At 44.1% G+C, this 22,503-nt stretch overlaps 1 protein-coding gene across 2 annotated transcripts in view; it reads right to left on the bottom strand.

Annotated features, from left to right (window-relative positions):
• Positions 1–22,503, bottom strand: part of LOC120524906 (LIM domain and actin-binding protein 1-like) — a 138,215-nt gene that overhangs the window by 86,692 nt on the left and 29,020 nt on the right. The window contains exon 1 of one of the 2 annotated variants that reach the window (XM_039746758.1): positions 21,016–21,102. The exons of the other annotated variant lie outside the window; for it this stretch is intronic. The gene's annotated coding sequence lies outside the window, so the exon portion shown is untranslated. Of the gene's footprint in view, positions 1–21,015; positions 21,103–22,503 lie in introns of those variants that run through there. 2 annotated transcript variants of the gene reach the window in all.

Here is a 22,503-nt window from a genome sequence, read left to right as displayed (position 1 = left end):
AACGAAGTTGTAACATTGTTCAATTTGGCTGATCATTTGGTGGGTCAGGGTCAGGTTCATCATACCGCATCTCTTCAGATATCGCCAAGCCAAGATTGTGTGGCACATTATACAGCACGCTACATGCCTGCACAACGCGACATACATTCTGTGGACTATAGAGAAGCACATTAATAGAGTGGAAGTGCTTTCATTTACATAAGCAAATTCATTCTCTGAAGGTGCCTTTATAGTGTAGTTTTTGCGCCGAGTGCCACAACAGATTGATTCTCTGCTCTTTACATGGACATTTGAGGTAACTTGCTATCTTTAAAAGAACTGCTTGCCTTTTGCTGCACTAGTTGGAAAAAGCACCTGTGACTGTGCAGAGCTGCCGTTTTTATAGGCTTTGCTTCTACAGATGATGTAATGCCATCACATTCTTTTGGTGATTCATCCCTGGCTGATGTAACTTGCAATAGCAATGTGCATTCAGTTGACCACTCCGATTACATTTGGAAAACCGGATGTTGCTGTGAATTGTGCTTTGATGTTTCGCAGTTCAATCACAGTGTAAGGAAATAATATATATCTGGATAGCATACAGATAATACCAGCCTATATAGCTGGCATGGTGTGCCTTGGTGATGACTGAGAAATATCTGATCACTCAGCAAGTTCACGTTGAAAAGCTCCTGTGGCTAAAAACCCGAGGATGGACAGAATTTGCAAAGGAGCAGATGCAGCACAATTCCTCAAAGTCTGCCTTTGCAAAGCCTGCGCCAGTTCAGCACACAGCGCCAATAGGAGAGCACTTGGAAATCAAAATTGACTTAGAAGCCAGTCATCATCATCTCTAAATGCGCTCTCTCTTCGAATTCTTCCATTTGGGATGTCTTCTAACAACGTTAAAGCAGCTATGGTAGCTGGAATGGTTTGGCCATTTCGTTCACCATTATATTGTTACAGAATAATTAGAATGAAATTAATAACATTTGAAAACAAAAGAAATGAACTGTGGTGTATTTGAATACGCCCGTGTCATCGATGCACATCTGAAAAAATGGGAAATGAATTAAAAACAGTAGCATTGCTTTGACGTTGGGTGCCGCCAGTCTGAAAAAACAACCAGAAACGTGCAGACACAGGGTGTGAGGCTGCCATGAGAATGAGCGTGGCTTTACGGCAAGTTTAGTTTTTATACATTTTGAAGTGATTGTGGAAACGGGCTTATGCAACATTTTTGTGCGTATGCATCAATTATACTTGAGGCACCAGGCCAGCAAGTTCAGTCGGACAGCACAACACAAGATGGCACAAGAAGTCTTTATGAAGCCCAGAATTTCATCATGGGACGTTTAGGTAGCTCCTGCTGTTAGAACAAGGCTACACAAATGACATCTACATGAGAGTTGTGCCTGGAGGAAAACATTGCTGTCCATTGGGGTATGACTAAGGTTTGCAACGTGAACGCCTACACAAAGGGCAGGACCTCTGGAACAATGAGTTATTTGGCCACAAAACCCAAAGGCAGCATTTGACCAGTAGAACCTGATACCAACAGTAAAGCATGGTGGTGCAAATGTTCTGCTTTGGCGCTGCTTTGCTACATCAGGGCCTGAGCAGCTCCTCATCAAATAATCCACTAGGAATTCTTCAGTGTACCAGGCGTTGCTTCAGGATAATATGAGACCACCTGTTAGAAAGTTGAAGCTGAACAAAAAATGGACCTTGGAACATGACAATGTCCCTAAACATACAAGGAAAATAATGAAATGGAGGATTCTGGAATGACCAGGTCAAAACCCAGATCTTAGATGCTGTAGGGGGCACCTGAAATGGGCTGTTCACACAGGGCACACCTCAAACGCCACACAAATATGAAAGGATTCTGCATGGAGGAGTGGGAAAAACTGACAGACCGACTTGAGGGGCAACACCAGCTATTAGAGCCAAGAGGGGATTGACCTTTTCCACAACTTGAAACGGCATATCGGTTAATTTTGTATTGAAAAATGTATTACGAAGTAGATTTTTCATTGTTAAAATTACATCACCTTTATTTATGTATAGTGTTAAAATGAAGATCAAATCTTGATATGTCCACATGTGTTAAAAAAGAAAGAACATTTCATGGGCTTGTCATGTATGTACATCTGTGGATCATCCTGCAGGATCTTCTAAGGTATGTACTACCACCCAGGGTCGAGAGAGGGCGCTGGTGCTGACTTTATCCTCTTTCTTTCCTTCCACATTGCCAATGCTGCTGCTGGAGTATGTGAATTTCCCCTCGGGATTAATAAAGTATCTATCTATTTATCTAAGAAGATACTCGATTAGACCAACTGACTCTATCCCTTCTGCTCCCTCTGCTATGATCCCCTGGGTTCCTGGAAGGAGTCGCTCATTATGAGAACACGCTGCAGGATGGACCTCCTTCCCACCGTGACTTTAAGAGGCTTTGATAGCCAAGAATGGTTCCTGAGCCACGGACCCTTATTGTTTGTTTGTTTGTTTGTTTGTTTTGGCGCCATCAAGAGCACTTTCTGTTTGCTCATTTGTTTCAATTAAATGGTGACCACCAGGTAGGCGTCCCAACATTTTACCTTGTGGACCTGCAGTTCCTTCGTTTGACCGCAGGGTGTATTTATTTTTTCACATGTACAGTATATTGGTACAGGAGAAAGTAGGGTAAAATGACACCTTTTATTGGCTAACTAAAAAGATTACAAATGCAAGCTTTCGAGGCACCTAGAGCCCCTTTATCAGGCAAGCTCAAAGCTGCTGTATACTACAGGGTGGTTCTAACAGGCAGAGACCACGAGTTATGATGTATTACTGTCTTACTAATGAAGCAATCCAAACGAAATAAAGATCACAGTATTCCTGGATAAGTGTACGAACGGGTGAGGCATTTGTGCTCTTTTTGACTTATTTGTGAACTAGCAATACCCGCGATTCGCAATGGAGAAGTAGTGTGTTAAAGAAGTTATGAAAAAAAAAAGGAAACATTTTGAAAATAACGTAACATGATTGTCAATGTAATTGTTTTGTCACTGTTGTGAGTGTTGCTGTCATCAAAGATTTGATTATCATTATTTCTTTCAATCAGGTTCGTATTTGGAGGATGTGTTGTGTTCAAGTTACATTCCGTGTTTGTCAACCGTTGTAAAGATAACAGGTTTCATTTATCGAAGTGTTCACTACCCAAATTGGCACTCATGAATCTAAGATGTTTAACAGGCATTCCCATTATTAAGTTGTGAATTTGCCTGCGAATATTTAGCGGCAGCGCCTCTACGAACTTGTGGATTTCCCTGCGAGTATTTAGCGACGGCGTGTCTATTAACTTGTGGATTTCCCTGCGAGTATTTAGCGAAGGCGTGTCTATTAACTTGTGGATTTCCCTGCAAGTATTTAGCGACGGCGTGTCTATTAACTTGTGGATTTCCCTGCGAGTATTTAGCGACGGCGTGTCTATTAACTTGTGGATTTCCCTGCGAGTATTTAGCGACGGCGTGTCTATTAACTTGTGGATTTCCCTGCGAGTATTTAGCGACGGCGTGTCTATTAACTTGTGGATTTCCCTGCGAGTATTTAGCGCGGCGTGTCTATTAACTTGTGGATTTCCCTGCGAGTATTTAGCGGCGTGTCTATTGACTTGTGGATTTCCCTGCGAGTATTTAGCGACGGCGTGTCTATTGACTTGTGGATTTCCCTGCGAGTATTTAGCGGCGGCGTGTCTATTGACTTGTGGGCGCGTGTCTATTAACTTGTGGAATTTTTTGCGAATATTTGGCGGCAGCGTCTAGCTGCATCAGAAAACGTACCACGACGTCTGACACACCTCCTTTTTAGTGTTTTCTCACAGCTTGGATTGCTGCTGTCATAATCAGTTTGAGTTTCGGTAAGTGACAGTTCTTTGATCGATAGTGATCACCTCGATAGACATGGTAATGGGGGTACGGTTGGAACGGTAAAGGAAATGGGTACCTGAACAGTAAACTAAGTCTAAAATACCTACACAATAACTATAATCGTAACAAACGAAAAATAAAACAGCGGAGAGGCCGTGGATTAAATAAAAAGGCTGCAGTTATCAGCAGGGAGACATGAATACCGTGGCGAAGCAAGGAAGGGTATGAAGAGACCGGAGCGACGGACGGCCTTATATGGGCAGGCAGCCAACAACATGGGAGGCGTGGGGATGGGGGAGGACGTAACGGCGCCTCACACGACGACCGAGCTGCAGGCTATGGCCGCATATGTGTACGTAAGTAGGATTACCATTACTCGTAGAATTTCGAAATGAAACCTGCTTAACTTGTGTAAGTAATCTGTAAGGAATGAGCCTACCAAATTTCAGCCTTCTACCTACACGGGAAGTTGGAGAATTACTGACGAGTCAGTGAGTCAGTCAGTGAGGGCTTTGCCTTTTATTAGTATAGATGAACAGGATGACCGTGAGATCAGAGAAGGTTATTTCCAGCAAGATGGGGCCACTTGTCACAAGTCAGCGCACAGCATGGCGCAAATTGAATCATTATTTTGCAATCGAGTCATTTCGAAGGGACTATGGCCACATTGTTCCACGGACCTGTCACCTCCAGATTCCTTCCTTTGGGGAGCGCTGAAAGGCAAAGTGTACAAGAAGAAGCCTCGTACACTCGAACAGTTACAGAGAAACATTGAACAGGAAATTGCTGCCGTCACTGCTACAGTGCTTGCGGATACCTTTGCCAATATGGAGCACCGTGTCGATCTGTGTTTGCAAGAAGAAGGCACCATTTCCAACACAGAACGTGATCGAATCATTTACACATCTATCAAGTTTCCATCGCTTCATTATTACGTGAGTAACACATCCTAACTCGGGGCACCACCCATTACAATCCCTCTGTATAATGGCTGACCAAGAACTGTGATTGTGGATACTGCAACAGGTGGCACATGATGAGTCAATGCCCTGTCTCAGTGAACTCTGCAAAAAAATGCTCATATATAAAAATGAAAAATAAATGCTTGCTATAAAAACATGCTATATAACTTCTTAAAACAGTGCTCGCTGCTAAAGGAGTGAAGTGTGTGGCAGAACTCTTCAGCCTTCCATGCCAGGGAGTGAAATTAGCCGTCATGGCCCGGGCTCACATTAAAATAAAGCATTGTTGTGACCACATTTGGAGCTTACAAACAGTTGGCATTTTCTTTTCATTTTGCAACGTTTCACGAAATTAGAGCATTAGAACAATTTGGACAAGAACAGGCCTGTCAGCCCACCAAAGCTCACCAGTCCTATCCACTTAATTCTTCTAAATTAACACCAAGTCGAGTTTTAAAAGTCCCTAATGTCTTACTGTCCACCACACTACTGGGTCGCTTATTCCAAGTGTCTATCGTTCTTTGTCTAAAGAAAAACTTCCTAATGTTTGTGTGAAATGTACCCTTCACAAGTTTCCAACGTGTGTCCCGTTGTGCTTGATGAACTCATTTGAAAATAACAGCCTCGATCCACCTGTGGACGCGCTGCAGTGCTCTGCACCCGAAGTTGGTGGGATATGAAAATAAATGGGACTGAAAAGTTACAGTGCTCACTATAAAAACTGACACTTCTGTGCATTGTAGAGGAGTTTGCTCTAAAAAGTGCTATTTTGCTCTTTTAAAGTGTTTACTGCTCTAAATAAATAAATATTCACAACACATACTGATAGTGTGTGCTGTAAAAGGTGCTCAATGAATAATTTAGAGCGCCGTCAGAGAGACACACTACACAAAAACTCACTAGCTAGCTAGTTACTACAGCCATTATAATAATGATAATGTAATTAGTTTTAAAGCTCTAAATCATTGTCGGGCAACCGGTGCGCCGTGGAATTTTCTAGGGTCGGTGTGAAATGTTTTGTAAAATATTTAAAATTGCTAGTGTTTTTGAACTTTTCGTTGATTAAAAAGATAATGTTTAAAAAAATATATTTTATGTTGGATAAACAGATAACGGAACACTTACGGAAATGAAGTCTAAGAAACGCGAGGAAATGATCGACAAGGAAATGCGCGTCTGTCTTTCGAAAACTGATCCTCGCATCAATCTCATATGTGCTGAAAAACAATCTCAACGTTCACTTTAATTACATTTAAGATTTATCCTTTGATTCATTTATTAAGAAAATGTCTTTTAAACTTGTAAACCTAACTGTTTTTATTGGCGATTGTCCATAGATTGTGTCGTCACGACTTCTCTCAGGTGCGCGGCGAAAGAAAATTTTTGGACTTAGTGCGCCGCAACTCGAAAAAGGCTGCCTTTCACTGCTCTAAATTAAAGGCGCTATATACCACAAAGGCTGAAGTGGCGTGTATAATCAAGGGGCTTATAGCAGTATACCAGTACATCCATCCATCCATTATCCAACCCACTATATCCTAACTACAGGGTCCAATACTACTGGAGCCAATCCCAGCCAACACAGGGCACAAGGCAGGAAACAAAACCCCGGGCAGGGCGCCAGACCACCGCAGTACGCCAGTACAGTTACGTTCAAATAAACAGTGACCGTTCTTTAAGATCGCAACAAAGCTGCCCCCTGCTTCCATCATCTGACCAGCTTTGGTGACAACAGCATGCACCATGTAGCAGCGAAACCAAGGAGGCGTTTATTTCAACTTCAAAAGCACAAAATAGGTCAAATGAAATGAAAAGCTGGGGGGGTTCTTGAAAGGGGACGAGGTGCTGCAGCTGCCTACAAGTGTCAGCATGGGTCACATTACCGGAAGTACTAGGCTTCCCCAGAGGCCACTGGATACCCTGGCAATGGGCAGCTCAGGTAGTAACACAAATACAGAAAGGGTCTTCATTTATTTATAGAACATCTTATCCCAGCCATTCACACACAGGCTGCTTCCATGACACACAATGGCGACCAGAGCACAAAAGAAGTGGGGGAGGCGAGATTCAGGCTATCTCAGCAGCTTCGAGCACAAGGTAAGGAACCAGCCAGTCCACTACTGGGATTACTGCCACAGGGCCAGCATGGAGTGGCTGGTTAACATGGCACAAATGTCCTTTGGGATGTATGAGGGAAAACCCATTTGAACTCCAGGAGAACGTGCAAAGTCCAGACAGTGGATCTCAAACTGGTCACCTTTAGCGGCGAGGCAGCTGCTCTCACCTCAGTCCAGACTCTTCTCATGTGGAGCTGCCCACCTGCATCCAAACTGCTGAATCCCTCTGTTTGTTTAACATGCATTAGAAGACCCTCTTGTCAATCTTCTTTTGCTTAAACTATAAAGGCTCAACTCTTTTAATCTTCCCTCATAACTCATCCCCTGTAGCCCTCAATCAGCCTAGTCGCTCTTCTCTGGACCTTTTCTAGCTCTGTTATGTCCTTTTTGTAACCTGGAGCCCAACACTGCACACAGAACTCCAGATGAGGCTTCACCAGTGTGTTATAAAGCTTGAGCAGAACCTCCTGTGACTTGTACCGCACACATCAAGGCGCTATATAACATCATGTTCTGTTAGCCTCCTTAATGACTTCTAAACACTGTCTGCCAGTTCATAATGGCGAGTCCACTGCGACTCCTAAATCCTTCTCATAAGGTGCACTCTCGATTTTCAGACCACCCATTGTGTATTTAACCCTCTCATTTTTACTTCCTACATGTAATACTTTACATTTACTGACATTAAATGGTTAAAAGTCTTCAATCTATCCTCATAATTCATCCCCTGTAGCCCTGAATCAGCCTAGTCGCTCTTCTCTGGACCTTTCTAGCTCTCTTATGTCCTTTTGTAGCCTGGAGACCAAAACTGCACACAGAACAACAGATGAGGCCTCACCAGTGTGTTATAAAGCTGGAGCAGACCCTCCTGTGACTTGTACTGCACATATCATGGCGCTATATAACCTGACAGTCTGTTAGCCTTCTTAATGGCTTCTGAACACTGTCTGGCAGTTAATAATAACGAGTCCACTGCGACTCCTAAATCCTTCACATAAGGTGCACTCTCGATTATCAAACCTCCCATTGTGTATTTAACCCTCTCATTTTTACTTCCTACATGTAATTCTTTACATTTACTGACATTAAATGTTTAAGAGTCTTAACTCCTTCAATCTATCCTCATAACTCATCCCCTGTAACCCTGTAATCAGCCTTGTCGCTCTTCTCTGGACCTTCTCTAGTGCTGTTACGTCCTTTTTGTAGCCTGGAGACCAAAACTGCACCAAGTACTCCAGATGAGGCCTCACCAGTGTGTTATAAAGCTTGAGCAGACCCTCCTGTGACTTGTACTCCACACATCAAGGCGCTATATAACCTGACATTCTGTTAGCCTTCTTAATGACTTCTAAACACTGTCTGCCAGTTCATAATAACGAGTCCACTGCGACTCCTAAATCCTTCTCATAAGGTGCACTCTCGATTTTCAGACCACCCATTGTGTATTTAACCCTCTCATTTTACTTCCTACATGTAATACTTTACATTTACTGACATTAAATGGTTAAAAGTCTTCAATCTATCCTCATAATTCATCCCCTGTAACTCTGAAATCAGCCTCGTCGCTCTTCTCTGGACCTTCTCTAGTGCTGTTATGTCCTTTTTTGTAGCCTGGAGACCAAAACTACACCAAGTACTCCAGATGAGGCCTCACCAGTGTGTTATAAAGCTGGAGCAGACCCTCCTGTGACTTGTACTGCACATATCATGGCGCTATATAAACTGACAGTCTGTTAGCCTTCTTAATGGCTTCTGAACACTGTCTGCCAGTTAATAATAACGAGTCCACTGCGACTCCTAAATCCTTCACATAAGGTGTACTCTCGATTTTCAAACCTCCCATTGTGTATTTAACCATCTCGTTTTTACTTCCTACATGTAATTCTTTACATTTACTGACATTAAATTTTTTCTGCCACAAATCTGTCCAAGCCTGTCTGCTGTCCAAGTCCCTCTGTGCTGATTCAATGGATTCTTGATTATGTGCCAATCCACCTGTCTTGGTATCATCTGCAAACTTAACCAGCTTGTTATTTATATTTACTTGTTTGGCTGGCGATATAAACATTTGAGCTACAATTGCTTCCATTTCTTTTGCTTTTTTCTTCCACTTGGAGCACAGGCAGGTGGAGTGACTTGCTCTTGGTCATACAGTGTCACTAATGAGATTTAGACCCCCAACCTCAGGGTCTGAAGTCCAAAGCTTTAACTCTTACGTCATACTCCATCCAGATCATTTCTATTTATATTAAAAACAGCAGCGGCCCTGGCACTGTGTGTTGTGTGACCAAAGAGTCAAGGCAAAGGTTAAAGGTTTTAAAGACCGTGGTAAGACCAGCAATGATGTATAGAGCAAAGACATGAGCAGTAATGGGAGCACAGGAGAACAAGAAGTTGGATGGGGCAAAAATGAGAACATGGAGACGGATGGTGTGGAGTTTACAAGAAGAAATGAGACAATCAGAGGTACAACAAAAGTGAGAAATCTAAGAAAGTTCAGGAGAGTAGGTTGAAGTGGTATGGACCTGTGATGAGGAGAGACAATGAATATGTAGGCAAAAGAGTGATAGGAGTGGGGAAGAGAAAGTGATGGAGGCCAAAAGCAGGTGATGGATGGATACGTAAAGGAAGATCTGACGGAAAAGGGTCGGACTAAGGAGGAGGTGAAGGACCAAGCTGTATGGAAAAGATTTATCAAACACATGGCCGCCACATAGAAGTGGTGAAAGATGAAAAAGAAGAAGAAGTAGCAGCCCTGGCACTGACCCCTGATTGACAACATTCTTAGCATCACCCAGTTCTGCAGTACTAGGGTGTTCTACCGTGTTAGCCATTATGGATGTGTAGAGAAATCACGCAAGATGGCACCTTGTATAGGCTAACTAAAAATATTACAATATGCGAGCATTTTGAGGCAACTCGGGCCCCTTCTTATTACATCTTACCTGGAGAAGGGGCCTGGAGTTGCCTCGAACGCTTGCATAGTATAATCTTTTTAGTTAGCCAATAAAAGCTGCCATTTTGCTTGACTTCTTATCACCCTTTTCTAATAGGGTCCCTCACACCATAACTCAGTGGTCTCAAACTCCAGTCCCGGAGGGCCTCAGCAGCTGCAGGTTTTCATTCGAACCCTTTTTTAAAACCTGTTTTGACTGCTAATTGACTTCTTTTGAATTAATTTTTAATTGATTTGCTCTTGAAAACATTGAAGATTAGCTGCCAAACAATAATGAGATACAAAATGAGCCAAAACATAACCAGCAAACTTTGACCTTCATACAATATCTGAAAATAAAGAAAGGTGAAGGTCTCAGCAATGCTGATCTGCTCAGGACCCCAATGCTCTTAGAAAAGAGAAAATCACTAATTTTGGAAATGTCTGCTATTGCACAATGAGAGCAGCAACAAGCCATGGAATTAAAGAACGAGTTTAATTAACAACGAGGCTCGGCACCTAATTAAGCAACTAGTTGGAATGAAATTGGTTGGAGTTTGAGGCCCTGACTTAGTTGGTCTTCTCTTGGTCACTCCCTTCACATTTCATTTCTGTTTGGGTGCCATTTAAGGAAAGAAATGAAGCAATTCAGGGGAACGATGAAGAAACTCAGGGGAACAAATCTTAAAAACAAGTCAATTAAAATGAAAAGAAAAGGAGCGAATGAGCAGCAAAACCTGGTCACAGGTCACAACTGGCCACTGCAGCTCTCCAGGACTGGAGTTTGAGACCACTGCCATAACTCTTTGTTTCCTGTACTTGAGCCAGTTTTGCCCCCATCTACACCCTTAACTTCCACTGAGGCCTCATGTGGGATTTTAGACTTTCTGAAACTCAAGATAAATAATATCATATGCACCACTCTGATCATATTGTTTTGTTGCTTCCTCACAGATTCTTCATATTATGGCTGAGAGGGAGCAATGCATATGATAATCGACGTCCCAAAAATAATAATTCTTTGCATTTACATAGCGGGTAGCATGGTGGTGCAGTGTGTAGCGCTGCTGCCTCGCAGTTAGGAGGCCTGGGTTTGCTTCCCGGGTCCTCCCTGTGTGGAGTTTGCATGTTCTCCCCGTGTCTGTGTGGGTTTCCTCCCACAGTCCAAAGACATGCAGGTTAGGTGCATTGGCAATTCTAAATTGTCTCTAGTGTGTGCCCTGCGTTGGGCTGGCGCCCTGCCCGGGGTTTGTTTCCTGCCTTGTGCCCTGTGTTGACTGGGATTGGCTCCAGCAGACCCCCGTTACCCTGTAGTTAGGATATAGCGGGTTGGATAATGGATGGATGGATACTTTTACATAGCGCTTTCCTCACAACTCAAAGCGCTCAGCAATTGCAGGTTAAGGGCCTTGCTCAAGGGCCCAACAGAGCAGAGTCCCTTTTTTGGCATTTACGGGATTCGAACTGGCAACCTTCCGATTGCCAGTGCAGATCCCTAGCCTCACAGACACCAAAAAGGGAAAGACCCTGCCTCATTGGCGACGGGGAAATCTGTCAGGGCTGAAACAGAGCGGACACCCCATCAAGAATCTGCGGGACTGTGTGACAAGGTGCCTCCATAAGTGAGTACAGCCAAACCGCATTGTGCAAAGCACAGTGGTGGAAGGAAAACTCAAAAGCCTTAGGCTACCAGTACCTTTGTTATCTTTTTAAATAGAGTACTCATTTCACCTCTAAAAAAATACTCTTTTTAAATAAAAACAACATCCGGACTGGAAAAAGAAAGTCCCCAGCAAGGCCAGCAAGGATTATATCACATTCCATTTTCCCATTTCAAGCTAACCGGCTCCAGTACAAATGGATAGGCGCCACGTCACTGGGTTCCGGGCCTGAGAACACAAAGTCTGCTGAAGCCCCCGCCGCTTCCAAGCTGCTTGGCAGACCACCCCCTCTCTGGCTTGGCAGGCATCTGTAACACTCAAAGTGAAAATTCCCCCAGTTTTCCCAGGAATTCCAAGGAAGGCGGGACAGTAATAAAGCACTTCCACCTCAACAAAAGGTTCTGGGTGGGAACTGCCTGACTTTAGATTTCTTTGCAAGAAGGACCACGCTAGAGGTTTGAGGTTTGTCCCCAATTATTTTTTTAAGTGTTTTTTTTTTTGTATTGTGTCAAAGGGAAAAAAAAATCAGTAAAGTCAGTACTTTTTTAAGATTTCTGGAAACTAAGATGACTCGTAGAAGGTTACCAGCAGTGATCAACGGTCTGCCATAATCAAAGGGATGCAACAATGACTGGGGAATAATGGGAAAAAATGAAAGGTGCAGTTTAAAGATGATATCACATTACACGACTTCTAGTCAACCTCGATGACTGCAGTTGCTGCTCTCACCTCCGGAGCGTGTCGATTTACATGAGCACATCAAATTAGATGACTCTGTGCTGACTTTCCAGCTGTGTTTCGCACTTCCAGAGGAGCACAAGCGTGCCCATTTTTGTGACAGCCATTGATGTGCTGCCTGATGGAGTTGAGTTGGTGTTGTATGAAGGGTTTACACGTATGAGGGAATTAAGGCACAATCTCTGTCCTTTGTTTATTCCTTTTCGTCATACAACAAGAGACATCAGACAGACGGGCCTAATTTCTTATGTTTCTGAAGTGCAAAACCTACAGGTCAGGTCAGATTGGGGAGCATTCACTGGTACAGCTTGTTGCTGCACTCACCACATGACGAGACAGCTCAGGATTCAGGTTGGCAACCCCTCAGGAAGATATGTGGTCCAGTCCCACCCTCCAGACATGACCCTTTATCTGCCGTAGCCCGATGTTATGTGGGTCACCTGGTTCAGTCACTCAGGTCGTCAACAATGAGGGTCCTGCAAGCCGGATCACCCTCGGGTAATTGCACCACATGGCCGTAGTGCCGTAACTGACTGTACCTCACAATGCAGGTCATGTGCCTTATTCGGGACTCTGTGAGCAACACAAAGTCACACCAGTGGTACCCAAGGACTCTCCGAAGAGACACAGCACTGAAGGAGTCCAGTCTTCATCTCAGGTCACTGGATAGCGTCCATGTCTCACAAACAGAAAGCAGCAGGACTCTAAAGACTTTTGGCCTTCGTCCTTTTGCATAGATATCAGGAGTGCCACACAACCCTTTCCAGTGACCTCATGACCCCCCCATGCTCTCCCAATCTGTCAACTGACATCATAAGGAGAGTCACCAGAGACATGAATGTCACTGTCAAGGTAAGTAAACCTCTCAACGTGGTCGACACTTTCTCTGCAAACAGACACACTGCTGATGGCTGTGCCCAGGAGGTCATTAAAGGCCTGGATGTTGGTTTTTATCAAGACATTCGCAAGTCCAGGCACTCAGACTCTTCGCTCAGCCTCTCGAGAGCCCCGATCAGAGCCTCCATTAACTTAAAAATCACAGTATCATCGGCAAAGTCAAGATCAGTGAATCTTTCTTTGCCAACAGATGCCCCACAGCTGCTGGACCCCATGACCCTGCCCAGCACCCAGTCCATGTAAGCACTAAACAGAGTAGGAGCAAAAAACAGACCCCTGACGAACCCCAGAATCAACTGGTAAGAACGCAGAGGTTCCACTCTGCACAGCACTCACAGTACAAGTGGACAGGCCAACCTTTACAGTTTTGGGTATCCCAAAGGGCATCTCAATTGACTGAATTGAACACTTTACGGAAATCGCTAAAGGCTGCAAAGAAACTCTGCTGATATTCGCGTTTGCGCTCCATGAGAACCCTCAGTGTCAGGATGAGGTCGATGGTAGACTTCTTAGGCGTAAAACCCGACTGGTAGGTGAGCAAGCGATCACAGATCCTATTGAGGATAACCCTATCAAGGACCTTACCTGGCACCGAGAGCAGTGTTACCCCCCTGTAGTTGGCACAATCCAGGCGATCACCCTACCCTTTCCAGATAGGAACGACAAGTCTCATTTTCCAGTCAGTCGGGATGAAATGGAAGCAAAGATTGCTTGCAATGCCAGGAGGATAGCTGCACCACCAGCCTTCCTTATTCCTTCTGACTGCCTTATATGCACCTTATATACTCAGCAAAAAAAGAAACGTCCTCTGACTTTCAACTGTTTTTACTTTCAGTAAACTTAATGTGTAAATATTTGTATGAACACTAAAAGAGTCAACACCATAAGACATAAACTAAAAATGTTTCACAATGTGTCCCTGAATGAAGGGAGGCTCAAAATCCAAAGTACCAGTCAGTATCTGGTGTGGCCACCAGCTGCTTGAAGTACTGCAGTGCATCTCCTCCTCATGGACTGGACCAGATTTGTCAGTTCTTGCTGTGAGATGTTACCCCACTCTTCCACCAAGGCACCTGCAAGTTCCTGGACATTTCTGGGGGGAATGGCCCTAGCCCTCACCCTGCGATCCAACAGGTCCCAGACGTGCTCAATTCCTTCGACGATAAACACGAATCCGTCCATCACCCCTGGTGAGACAAAACCGTGACTCATCAGTGAAGAGCACTTTTTGCCACTCCTGTCTGGTCCAGCGAAAGTGGGTTTGTGCCCATAGGCGGCGTTGTTGCTGGTGATGTCTGGTAAGGACCTGCCTTACAACAGGCCTACAAGCCCTCAGTCCAGCCTCTCTCAGCCTATTGCGGACAGTCTGAGCACTGATGGAGGGATTGTGTGTTCCTGGTGTGACTCGGGCAGTTGTTGTGGCCATCCTGTACCTGTCAAGCAGGTGTGATATTCGGATGTACCGATCCTGTGCAGGTGTTGTTACACGTGGTCTTCCACTGCGAGGATGATCAGCTGTCCTTCCTGTCTCCCTGTAGCGCTGTCTTAGGCGTCTCACAGTGCGGACATGACAATTTATTGCCCTAGCCACATCAGCAGTCCTCATGCCTCCCTGCAGCATGCCTAATGCACGTTCACGCAGATGAGCAGGGACCCTGGGCATCTTTCTTTGGGTGTTTTTCACAGTCGGTAGACAAGTCTCTTTATGGCGCTTTTCCACTGCATAGTACGGCACGACACGGTTCAGTTCAGCTCACTTTTGGGGGGTTTTCCCACTGGGAACAGTACCTGGTCCTTTTTTTAGTACCACCTCAGCCGAGGTTCGAAGCGCGCCGAACCGTTACCAAAACGTGACGTGTAAACTGCTGGTCACTGATTGGCCGGAGAAAATCGTCATTACTGCGTCACTGGCTATTCTTTTCTTTATACACGCGGAAGTTTGTGTCCCGTCTCTCCATCGCTGGACGCAGTTTGTTGCATAAGTGGATGAATGTTTCTTCAGACATTCGAAAGTTCTCCAGCCACTGAGTGTTTGTAAAACCGGGAACAATCACATCCCACCACTCTGAAGCACGGTTAAATGTCCAAACAGATGGTCTGTTGCAGCGACTTTTTGCAAAATGTGGAAGATCTGTAATATACAGAATCAGCATTTTAATGTTACACTGGCAGTTAAGTTCATTTTATGCTTTGCAACAGTGATAAAAGTTAGCTAGTGATGTGCTTTTTTTAGATGCTTACCCTTGCGCGTCGTCGAGCTAAAGTGTTGTCGTTGTCTGCGTGTTGTTATAAAAGTTCCACGGTGTCACGGCAGTAGAGGCGGCGCAACTATAACGACACGTGAATAATCCCGCCCACTCTAAAGCGGTACTAAACTGCAGTCGAAATGCAAACCGAGCCGAACTGAGCCGAACCAAGGTGAGCTGTACTGAACCGTGCTGTGCCGTACTATGCAGTGGAAAAGCGCCTTTAGTGTCCTGCGTTTTTAGAACTCTGACCTTAAATGCCTACTTTCTGTGAGCTGTTAAGGTCTTAACGACCATTCCACAGGTGCATTATGGTTAATTGAACATGTATGGAAAACATTGTTTAAACCCTTTACAATGAAGATCTGTAAAGTTATTTGGATTTTTAAAACATTATTGTTGAAATACACAGTCCTGAAAAAGGGACATTTCTTTTTTTGCTGAGTATATGAGCATTTAATTGGTTGTCAGTTCTCATTCACACAGAGTCATGCCCTATGGCTGAAGATTTTGCTTGGGCAAGTCGTGGACTAGTTGGAGTGAGTCCCTGGGTATATCAGACTACATGACTTTTGTTCACGTGTGCAATATCTGGTCATATAATCTGACATGCTCCAGTGGCGAGATCAGCAACCGCAGTCGTCAAGTCTGACATCCTCACTAACTAGAAGTCATGTAATGAAGCATCACAAACGAGAGTACTGCTGTTGAGAGTCAAATGATGTATAACTAACACAGACAGACATTGTGGCTCAATAAAGGAATATGTAAACTGAAAAATTATAGGAAATAAAAAAAGAATGATTGTGGGAGTATTAAATCCTATTCAAGTCCATTAAACATTCTGGTCATCTGCCCGCATGAAATGAGCAAAAGTAGAGCATAAATAAACTGCATACAGTGCATCCGGAAAGTATTCACAGCACATCACTTTTTCCACATTTTGTTATGTTGCAGCCTTATTCCAAAATGGATTAAATTCATTTTTTTTCCTCAGAATTCTACACACAACACCCCATAATGACAACGTTAAAAAAGTTTACTTGAGATTTTTGCAAATTTATTAAAAATAAAAAAACTGAGAAATCACATGTCCATAAGTATTCACAGCCTTTGCTCAATGCTTTGTCGATGCACCTTTGGCAGCAATTCCAGCCTCAAGTCTTTTTGAATGTGATGCCACAAGCTTGGCACACCTATCCTTGGCCAGTTTCACCCTTTCCTCTTTGCAGCACCTCCCAAGCTCCATCAGGTTGGATGGGAAGCGTCGGTGCACAGCCATTTTAAGATCTCCAGAGATGTTCAATCAGATTCAAGTCTGGGCCACTCAAGGACATTCACAGAGTTGTCCTGAAGCCACTCCTTTGATATCTTGGCTGTGTGCTTAGGGTTGTTGTCCTGCTGAAAGATGACCTGTCGTCCCAGTCTGAGGTCAAGAGCGCTCTGGAGCAGGTTTTCATCCAGGATGTCTCTGTCCATTGCTGCAGTCATCTTTCCCTTTATCCTGACTAGTCTCCCAGTTCCTGCTGCCCCCCACAGCATGATGCTGCCACCACCATGCTGCACTGTAGGGATGGTATTGGCCTGGTGATGAGCGGTGCCTGGTTTCCTCCAAACGTGACGCCTGGCATTCACACCAAAGAGTTCAATCTTTGTCTCATCAGACCAGAGAATTTTGTTTCTCATGGTCTGAGAGTCCTTCAGCTGCCTTTTGACAAACTCCAGGTGGGCTGCCATGTGCCTTTTACTAAGAAGTGGCTTCTGTCTGGCCACTCTACCATACAGGCCTGATTGGTGGATTGCTGCAGAGATGGTTGTCCTTCTGGAAAGTTCTCCTCTCTCCACAGAGGACCTCTGGAGCTCTGACAGAGTGACCATCGGGTTCTTGGTCACCTCCCTGACTAAGGCCCTTCTCCCCCAATCGCTAGGTTTAGATGGCTGGCCAGCTCTAGGAAGAGTCCTGGTGGTTTCGAAATTCTTCCACTTACGGATGATGGAGGCCACTGTGCTCATTGGGACCTTCAAAGCAGCAGAAATTTTTCTGTAACCTTCCCCAGATTTGTGCCTCGAGACAATCCTGTCTCGGAGGTCTACAGACAATTCCTTTGACTTCATGCTTGGTTTGTGCTCTGACATGAACTGTCAACTGTGGGACCTTCTATAGACAGGTGTGTGCCTTTCCAAATCATGTCCAATCAACTGAATTTACCACAGGTGGACTCCAATGAAGCTGCAGAAACATCTCAAGGATGATCAGGGGAAACAGGATGCACCTGAGCTCAATCTGGAGCTTCATGGCAAAGCCTGTGAATACTTATGGACATGTGCTTTCTCAATTGTTTTATTTTTAATAAATTTGCAAAAATCTCAAGTAAACTTTTTTCATGTTGTCATTATGGGGTGTTGTGTGTAGAATTCTGAGGAAAAAAATTAATTTAATCCATTTTGGAATAAGGCTGTAACATAACAAAATGTGGAAAAAGTGATGCTCTGTGAATACTTTCTTGATGCTCTGTATATCAATAATAAAAGCTATATGGAGGTCATGCTGGCCTACTGAGTTTGAGCCCCCCATGTGACAGTCAATGGGCTCCAATGGCATTAGCACTGCCTTTATCAACCATTTATATTTTCTGTCATTTCTTTCAACTTAAAAATGTTCATGTCAAATATGCCATCTGTTGGAATGAAAAATGCAATGCATTTTATTAGTATACACTAGAAATCTTAGGAATGGGCACGTTGAGAATGACGCTCTTGAGTGAGCGGGTAGTGAGTGACGTCATAGGAGCTGCAGACTGCAGTGTCCACTTTACTGAATTCATTTCAACTAGATGACGCTTCAGCACTTCGATCTGAGCACTAGACCAACAGCCCATGATTTATCATGGACTGCAGCCATCTAGTATTGAAACAACGGTTTATGGTACCGGATGTTCCTCACCTCCTGGTCTTCCATGAGAACCCTGAATACCATGAGGACTGAGTGAGGTCATTGATGTTAGGTAGAATGCCTACAGGGGGCTGGGTGGTCTCGTGGCCTCAGGACCCCTGCAGATTTTATTTTTTCCTCAGCTGTCTGGAGTTTTTTTTTTTTTTTTTTTTGTTTTTCTGTCCTCCCTGGCCATCGGACCTTACTTTTATTCTATGTTAATTAGTGTTCCCTAATTTTAATTATTTATTTTTTCTCTTTCTTCATCATGTAAAGCACTTTGAGCTACATTGTTTGTATGAAAATGTGCTATAGAAATAAACGTTGTTGTCGTTTCCAGGTATAGTGCTAGGAGTTCTTCCTAAAGAGTTCAGTTTTTGTCCCTTTAACTCTTTCAGGGCGGATGACGACTTTTGTCGAAATTCTGGGGTAGGGCCGGTAATCAAATGTAAACTGTGACAAAACTCGCCATTATGTTTTAAGATTGATTCTCTTTAAAGTTAGCTTGGTTGATTTGACCGAAGACGTCTTGCGCGTGCATGAGTTGCGAAGAGCAAACAACCCCTCACATGGCGTCGACATCTGACGAGAGACCAAAGCGAATGCGCAAAGCAAAGTACTCGGAGTCGGACACCGAGTTGTCGGATTTTGATGTAAGTGATCTGGAGGTCGAAAAAACAAAAGTGAAGGGAGCAGCATCAGCTGATCGTGTAGCTAATGTGCCAATGGTCACCCAGGAGGACCGTCTCTTACGATGACATAATCAGATTGTGTCCCACTGCAACCACCACCACTGCTGCTGCGAGAAGACAGCCAGGCAGCTGGTCCATCACGTATCCCTGCTGGTCACTGAGCTGCCCCCCACTGCTGTCAGAGTCGCCAAAATGGTGCCAACCCCAGCTGCGACATGTAGCAAAAGACGTTTTATATCGAGTTCTGTGTGAAACTATTGCTTTGCGTGCTTTTCAGAAAACTGGAAAAAATATTCAGCCCTCAAAGAGTTAAACACCATTTCCAAACTCCAAGCTGGTGGACATTTGCCTTTTACTCAAGAGAAGCTTCTGTCTGGCCACTCACCCTAAACGCCTGACTAATGGAGGGTAACAGTCATCCTTCCAGAAGGTTCTCCCATCACAGCAGAGGAATTCTGAAGCTGCAATTGGGTTCTTGGTCTCCTCCCTGACCAAGACCCTTTTTGCCCAGTTACTCACTTAAACTGAGTGGATAACTCTTGGAAGAGTCCTGGTGGTTCCAAACGTCTTCCACGTCGCAATTCTTGAGCCCACTGTGCTCCTGGGAACACTGAAAGCTTTACAAATGGTTTGATCCTCTTGTCCTGATCTGTGCCTCACCACCATTTTAAAACGTGGAGGTCTACAGGGAGCTCCTTGGACTTCACAGCTTGGTTTGTGTCCTAACATGCCGTCTGACCTTCTAGATACAGGTTCACGTGTGCCACAGGTGGACCCCAGTCAAGTTCAAGAAACATCTCAAGGAGCGTCCAAGCAAAAAGGAGGCACCTCATCTGAAAAAGGGTCTGAATGCTTTTTGGAATGAGAGAGATATCCGTTTTGCAGGAGACCTTTCTGAAAACCTGTTTTCTGCTTTGTCATTATGGGTTCTTAAGTGTATCAAATTCATCCATTTAAGATTAACTCGGTAGCACACTACAGTGTGCAGAAAGTAAAAGGGTCTCGACATTTGATGGATATGGAAAGAATGGCGTCCATACGGTTGCCAGTTGAATCCCCACTATTGGCACACTGTGTCACCCTGAATGAAGTGACCTGTCAGAGCTGATATGACAGAAATGTGAGATCAACTGCTCTATGCAAGAATGGTTTCTAAGTCACACTGAATTAAATCTTCAGCCTTCCCCCTCTTCATTATAATTAAAAAATATGGTGAAAACCAGACATTACAGGCGAACGTCTTCAAGCTCAGTCAGTCGGTATCTGTATACCATCTCATCACACTTTAAGGTTACAGGAATAAAGAACATGCCCGTGAGCCAATACAATATTATTACATTTATAGAAGAACATTCAGACAATCGTGACAAGATCATCCTCTTATATTAAAAGCAAGATTCCTACAAACCTCAAATACTCGTGCAACTCACATTAAAAAAAGTCCAACACAGTACACCAGTACAAGGCACTACAGTACATGCACAGTGTGGCCCACAGAAGAGCCACTTTGTCCAAGACCCTCGTATGATTTCTGCTGCCTACATGCCAGCCAGTGCAACTTCTAGGTAGGCCAAGTCCCACTGCCCGACGAAACTCCATTTATTTGCACCTGAAGTGCTGAAACGAGGAGTGGGTGATTTGGACAGACTTGTAGGTTCAGGTTAAATTTACAGAAGTTACAAGCAGTGCCTGCTGGACCTCAGAAGACCCCGACTGCGAGGGCACGGCCCAAACCTCCCACACAGAGCAGCTGCTCCATCCAAGAGAAATAAAATCCCGAGCCTCCAAACAGTCAAGTGGGTGGCCGGTTAAAGGAGCTCAAGCAGCTCAGCTGGGATTCCTTGCAGACACACAAGACATGGCCACTCACACAGTTTAAAGAGCTCCACGGAGAATTAAAAAAAAAAAATAAAAAATAAAGCCCCTAAAGACATCTGACCTGTGCTTTGAACTGCGGTGCTCCACCTTCCAACTTCCAAGGAACGGAGTGCCAGCTTTACACTAAAAAAAAAAAGGTCCTAAACTCACAGAGACACAGGCGCCGACTGTCGGCCAGCACAGCATGAAACAAAAGAGAGTCGGCAGCCAATCCCCTGCGCCGCGGCTCACGAGGAAGTGCCGACGTATCACTCTGGCATCGCAGTACACCGAAACCAAATTGAAAAAAAACCTGTTTTTAGAGACATCTTGGGAATGCGAGGAACTTTACATTGTTAGAATGAGAGGCTGCAACCTGCGCCTAAAAACCAGCGCCTGTTTGTGATAAGAATATAGAGAGACAAAAAAAAAAAAAAACACTGCGCTGTAAAACCTGAAACCAAACTTTATTTTATTTATACAGCACCTTTCTACAGTATAGTGACATCATTGCAAGACACTTCGATAGAATTATTTCCACATTTCCACAATTTCAGCACCACCAGATGGGGGTGAATCACTTGGGACCTCACAAGGCATTGAAGGTGGGGAGGACTCCTTTTGATTGTATATAGCGCCTTTCCCAAAAGCGACACCATCCTAAAGAATTATTTACAGTAAAAGTGCCATTGTTTAAATATTAATGTGAGGCCTGGCAGATGGAGGAAAACTGATCAGGGTAGCACAGGCCCTTGATGCTAGAGAATGGCCCCTTGCAATTCACATCCCATCTCTCTCTAAGGTAACACCATTGCAAAGTTCTTATATTTATTTCCATATTTCTACAATATAGGCAAAAGGAGATGTTCAGGGACAGAGAAGTAAATAGTGGTGGAAAGTTTTTATTTTTTTATTGTGTACAGTGCCTTGTGAGACGGTGGCGCAGTGGGTAGCGCTGCTGCCTTGCAGTTAGGAGACCTGGGTTCACTTCCCGGGTCCTCCCTGCGTGGAGTTTGAATGTTAGTTAGATAAATAGATACTATATAATAGATAGAGATAAATAGCAATGAAAGGCACTATATAATTGATAGATAGATGTGAAAGGCACTATATAATAGATAGACAGCCATGAAAGGCATTATATAATAGATAGATAGATATGAAAGGCACTATATAATAGATAGATAGCCATGAAAGGCACTATATGATAGATAGATAGATAGATAGATAGATAGATAGATAGATAGATAGATAGATATGAAAGGCACTATATGATAGATAGATAGATATGTGAAAGGCACTATAAGATGAGTGTCATTACGATGGGGAATATGCGATTCTTGAATATTAAAGCACCGCGAATGCATTTGTACGTCATGTCTGTGTGCGTTTCCTCCGGGTGCTCCAGTTTCCTGCCACAGTCCAAAGACATGCAGGTTAGGTGCATTGGCGATCCTAACTTGTCCCTAGTGTGTGCTTGGTGCCTGTGAGTGTGTTTGTGTGCACGCCCTGTGGTGGGCTGGCATCCTGCCCGGGGTTTGTTTCCTGCCTTGCGCCCAGTGTTGGCTCC

The sequence above is a fragment of the Polypterus senegalus genome, chromosome 3, assembly GCF_016835505.1.
Source record: "Polypterus senegalus isolate Bchr_013 chromosome 3, ASM1683550v1, whole genome shotgun sequence".
Taxonomy (NCBI): domain Eukaryota; kingdom Metazoa; phylum Chordata; class Cladistia; order Polypteriformes; family Polypteridae; genus Polypterus; species Polypterus senegalus.
Note: the sequence above shows the minus strand (reverse complement) of the source record. Positions and strands in the feature narration are given on the sequence as shown.